Source organism: Clytia hemisphaerica, unplaced genomic scaffold (genome assembly GCF_902728285.1).
Source record: "Clytia hemisphaerica strain Z4C2 unplaced genomic scaffold, Clytia hemisphaerica genome assembly, whole genome shotgun sequence".
Classification (NCBI taxonomy): Eukaryota; Metazoa; Cnidaria; class Hydrozoa; order Leptothecata; family Clytiidae; genus Clytia; species Clytia hemisphaerica.
In genome coordinates, this window is record NW_027103598.1 from 409534 (window position 1) to 415815 (window position 6282).

Here is a 6282-nt window from a genome sequence, read left to right on the forward strand (position 1 = left end):
TTATAAGCATAACGTTTATAAGCATATGCAGGCCCAGTTTTTGGTACCCAAACAATGGCTCTATTGTTTGAGAACAATAGAATGCTAAGCATAATGCGAGCCTGATGTAGGGGCAGACACTTGCTTATAAAAAAAAACATGTATCAGTTAGTGTGATTGCTTTCGTGAGATGTTACGACAATCTGTTATCAAGTTGAAGGTAAAATATAAAATCAAGCGACCCACAAAACATACAGGGTGTCCCGAAAAAGTATCGAGTCGAAACACGACTATACTAGTAGAAAGTTTTTATATGTGTGTATTCACAAAATTGTATTTTGAGTTCTCCCTATTTTTTCTTTGTCATTACATAACAATGGAATAATAAAAAGGGTTATTGATTAATACTTTTTATAACTAACTTTTGTAATAAGCCTGTACGATGGAGAACGTTCTTATATTTTAGCGATAACACATACAAACGTTTCTACTCAATGGCATGTTCAAACTCCATACTTTTTTTTCGGGACACCCTGTATTACGTGCTCCTCCCCCCCTGAACCTAAAGATGATATTCATTCAAAACATAAATGTTGAAAATGGACGGAGCATTACACACATAAAGAAAAGTTTAAAATTGCATTCTTGACGTCATTAGTTTAAAAAGATCTTCGCCAAACCACTAAGAAAACAAATGATGTATTAATTCAATTAAACTTTATAGTAGAATTTAATTAAACTTTATAGTAGAATAATTAAACGTTCGATTAAAAAAATGAAAAATGATTCTAGTCAAAATATACGTTTTCTTTTTTGTATAAGAACAAACTATATAAGAACATAATTTTATACGTGATAATGTAAGTTTGCTGGTATAGCGTATTGATTGGTAAAGAACATAAGATGGCCAAAATATCAAGAAGTTAAAACATTAAGCTTTTACGAACTCTAAAACACCCGATTAATACACGTGTAAGTCTGACAAAAAGAAATTGGGCTCTTCCAGAAAAAATCCGTTCATGGGGAGTGGAGGATGAATTGTCCAGGGGTATTGAAAAAATACCAAATGTCCAGGGGTAATTTTTTGTGTCCACGGGGTTGATTTGATGTTTGTCCAGGGGTATAACCCGTGTCCAGGGGGTTAAAAATCAAAATGTCCAGCAGGGGTAATTCATGAAAAAAATAATATATCCTCCACCCCCCATGAACGGATTTTTTCTGGAAGAGCCCATTATTAAAGAAGGCGTAATAGCAAAAAATCTCTCCAATATACACCTACCAATCTTTAAAAAGTGGAGAGGCTGGGTTAAAGTTTACTAGAAAGAATTGACGTCGGAATTTTTTTCCTGTAAAAAAAAAAAACAATGCATTTTGACGTCAATCCATCCATGTAGATTCTAACACAGCCTCCTTGCATTTTAAGGGTGTATTTTCATACAGTTTGTGATATAAGTTTCCTTAAGCTTTCTTCACATGCACATATAATTTTACTTTAGACCTTACGGAAAATCGTTCGTAAAGCTGTCTTTTGGTAATTTCCCCGACTTTATGTAGAGTTTTTGTTGATTAAGAGGGTCTTACGTGACCAAAACTTTTTGAACGTAAGATTACTCTACATAAGGCCTTAAAACACTACGTAAGCTTCTAGGGAAATTCCCCACTCTTCAAGGTCTCAAGTAAAATTTTACGTACATGTGAAAAGAGTTTTAAGAAGGAAGTTCACCTAACAATGAGCACTCCGTTAGAAAACACATCTCTGTAAAAATGAAAACAAAAATTGTCATTAACATTGTTGATCAATTATCATTCAATTAACATCATGTGTTGATAACTATAGCAATAACCATGTGGTGATTTATGTAATAATCTTATGTCTAAAGTCCATTTAGCGTATGCTCCAATTCTAACAATTTATAAATATCGTTGAAAGGATAATTTAGAGCATTATAATTTGCAAGAAAATTAATCTAAAAGATCTTCGAAAATGAAGAAGAAAAAATGAACTTTTTATCCTCTTTATCTTAGTCATTTCATTTGTGGTGCAATAGAATACAATGTGCAATTATTTCTCATTTATTGTCCTTGAATATAAACATCTAAAAAAAGCTTGGGACCTACCAAAAATTCACGATATAACCATAACTAAAGATTTGTCCTGAGACTTAAGACTTGGGGACACGAGAAGTTTTTTTCGCGTTGGTGCAATGCATGTCCCATGAAACAAAAAAAAACCATGGCACACGTACTTTTTTCTTGTGTGGTGGGATAGAACATGTTGCATTGTTAAGAACATAATGAGACTAAAATTCGCCAAAACTTAGATGTAGGTAAAACACATTAAAAGCGTTCATCATTACAAAGTCACAATAGTTCGAAAATGCAGACACTACCTACGAGAAGTCATATCTGTTTTTATAAGAGCAAACTATATAAGAGCAAGTCTTGATGGTTGAATAATGACATTAAGAACATGTTAAGAACACTCCGAACATCCAGGCTTGAATAATTCTGGATGTTCTACTAAATAAACGTGTAAAAACTCAATGTAAAAACTAGTCACACAATTTCTTAAAGGTACTCATAAGGCTAATAAACTGAAACTCGTGAAAGCTAAGGGAAGAAATAAGAATTTCTATGCTACTATATTTACTCAGGAGATTTGAGTGGCAGAGCAAGTGTATGATATCTTATAACATTTCTAAAACTATAAAACATAATCTCTCTTCAACAACATGTTAAAACAGCTTCAATAAGTGACTCAAATTTGATTAAAATTTGAAAGTAAAGTAGTCAACAGCTTTTTGATAAAAATGTGAAAAAGAAAAGAAAACCCAACAAGATGGATTAACAAGAAGCATATTAAATTTTTCCTTTTAGTTACCTTTTATTATCTAATTTCATTTTCAGCCCCTTGAGATTGGTGAGAACTATCTTGACAAAAGAAATTTCAAAGAAGCGAAGTGTTAAAAAATTGGATAAGAGAATATTCGAAAATAATTTTCTTCTGGTGAGAGAGGGGAAATATGATGATGTATTACACTTCTTTAATTATTTATTTTGAAAGGAAAAATACAAGATCTTTTTAAAGTGATGTCAGAATTTTTCTGTTAGACCCTTTCTTTAAAAAAAGTAGGACTGGAATGTTAATAATAAACATTTGTAAAAAAGTACTTCTTCTTAATCCAGTAAAAAGTTTAGACCTTTATTTTTATACTTGTCTTGACAAACGTTCCAAGCCTGGTTGATTCTCGGTGTGAGAGGAGAACTCCTTGAAGTAAGATAAGAAGATGAGAAAGAAAGGGAATAAGAGAATAATATTTGCTCTATCAGTAAAACTCTAAGGGGCAGATGGCTATCATAGAACACCAGACAGATTCAAAAATCATGTTCTCAGCTTTTCTCATTTCTTTTGTCTTATCTTCTTTGTTGGAGGTTTTTGTCTACACTACATTTAATAAACCCCAAACAAAGATAACATCCTTTCTCAAGAGAATAATGTTGAAAAAACCTATTCAAAAATCTAGTCTGAGATTCGTTATATAACAAATACTTTATCATGACAATTCCTTTATTTTCAAGCCTAGTACTTTATATTTCAGCACAAAATTCCATCATATGAATTCATTCATTTGACCGTAAAAAAATACTAAAAACAAGTGCTTTGACCTTTTAGTATCTGACGAATTTGCATCAATTTTTTTTCAAACTAGTTAATCAGGCTTATCTCAGTTTTGTTTTGAGAAAATTCAAAAGAAATTTGTCATGTCCATCACTCACATAAAAATATTCAAAATGTTACTAGTAACAATCAAAGGAGTGCCAAATTCACTTGGTTTTCAGAATTTGCAAATAAAAGGCACAAAATTGTAAAAACTTAAGCTCCCAATAAATTAGTTGATAAGTTGATAAGTCCTTGCTCAATCTTAGAATCAACCTTCAAATTTGAAAAATTTTATCCCATAAAAGAATATAGGATTCTTTGTATACTACTACCCCAATTTTGGGAAGTGATAATTTAGTACAATCTATTAAAATATTTTTTCTTTGTTGTAGAGTAGCTAATTCTGAGAAAATGTCTTTCGATTACATCATAATTTTAAAATGAAGGAATAAAAAATTAAAGCCAATTGAATGTGAACCAAATGCAAAACCAGCGTCAAGGAAAAAGGGGTCAGTTTTCTGAAGAATAGTCCATTTTTCATTAAGTGAGTTAATAAGATTCATTTTTCAAAATCAGTGAAAGAGGGGATGAACTCAGGTTTTGCAAAATGGTCTAATATGAACAGTCTATAGATTCCCAGAAAATTCCTCCCCTAATGAATACCAGGTGGATTCCTATCCAGAAAATTCTCTCCCAGAATACCCACTGGTGATTTCCACGCCCAAATAATTTTGCTTAAAATTGCCTACAGTAGACACTCATTAAAAAAATTGAAAGCTACCAGATAGAATTTGCTTTAGAATGACCGCACGTAGGCTGATGGTTAACAAAGCTTTTTCTAAGATTCAGTTTGGATTGTTATGGATAAGTACCGGACGTGCTGCTGGTCAAGGTCCCTTTTTTAGGCTCAGGGTCTGACAGGGTCCTAATTTTCCTTTATTGTATAACCATCTACAACAACTGAAACTCAATTTTTTCAACATCAACGGTAACAAGGAAAAGTGCCTGGGAAAAAAGACCCTTAGGCTGGACTTAAAAAGTTGTTGGTTTGCCATCAACCGACCGAGCCTACCTTGAAACCTGCTGACCCAAAAAATTTTATTGCCATTTTGAAGAAGATTTTTTTTCCTTCAAAAACTTCAAACAATAAAAAATCAAAACTTGTATCTTGTTTGTCTCAAGCATAAGAATCGTAAATTCCCTGGTAGCACTTTATTCAAAATTACCTAAATGTAAACAAACTGTTAACCCTACCATGGGCGAAAATTTCATAAATCGCCAAAATAAAAAAAAATTCCGAACGACCGACCCACCTCCAAAATCTAGGGTCGGGTGACGGCAAACCAACAATTTTTTAAGCCCGGCCAGAATGGAATAATGTTAAGGGTGACATCCATACTCATCTTGCCACTCCAAATGTCAATATGACACTGCTAAGGGGGGTTGACGTTTTTCTGTGGTAAAATGTTACTACTCTTCAAAATATATCAGGTAAATAATAATTTTAGCATTTCTGCTCACAACTATGACTTTATTGATTGCTTTGTTCGTAATTGTTGAATATCTCCTTTGCAGTATTTCATTTTATTTTGATTAAGTAAATCAATCTCTCCATACATCTTCAGTAAAAGATTAAATAACAGAAGCTGCTTTTGGTTGTTTTTTTTTTACTTGTCTCTCGTCTCATGTTTGGAGTGATTAGTCTACTACAGATTTGTCTGAAATTACAAGATGCAAACTCGCAATGTGGCGTGAGTATATACAAGTTTATTTTTTATATTCTTGAGTCTTAAGCATTGCTTGTATACATATGGTACCGTTAACTGCTCTAACTTGGGACGATTGGTCGAAACACGGGACTGGTTGACATCTGGGCCTGTATTTTCACTTACTCTTAAATCTCTTTGATAACAAATTTGTTTATATAACTCCACCAAGTTTATCAATCATATTTCTTCGTTCCTCTTAGAGTGCACAGACACTCCCGTCCATGTCCATGTGTTCCACTGCGTATTTTTTTCATCTTTTGATTGAAAAGCCTACTCGGTGCGAAAGAGAAATCGTGTATCTTTTAATGCGCCGTTTATTAAACAGACCTTTTTTCAAAGAGGACGTCCTGTTGAATAATTATGTAGTCTAGCCATAAAAACAATTATAGAGCCATGTATAATTACTGTATCATGCATATTGTAATAATTATGCATGGTTTTATCATTGTTTTTCTCTGCAGGACCCTGCCGACGCACCGGACTTAACGAACACCGGACACCCGAAAGTCCGGTGTAAAATGAGAATTTTTTTTACCACTGAACAATCTCTACACCGGACTTAAGAAAGTGGGATGTCCGGTGTTGGAGAAGGATATTTTTTTCCACCGGACAATCAAAACACCGGACATGACCAGTCCGGTGTGTCCGGTGTTTCTTAATTTTTTGTTTCATAAATGTCCGGTGTCCAAAATTCCCTGTATGCAACACCGGACTGACACCGGACTTATTGCGTCCAGTGTAGCGAAAGGATACTTTTTGCCACCGGACAAATACAGTGTAGACCTAACTCTTCACACACAAATTACGGGAAACGCATGTCTGGACTTTGTACCCTATGCTGCACTCAAGCACTTAAGCCAAAGTCCCGCAAAG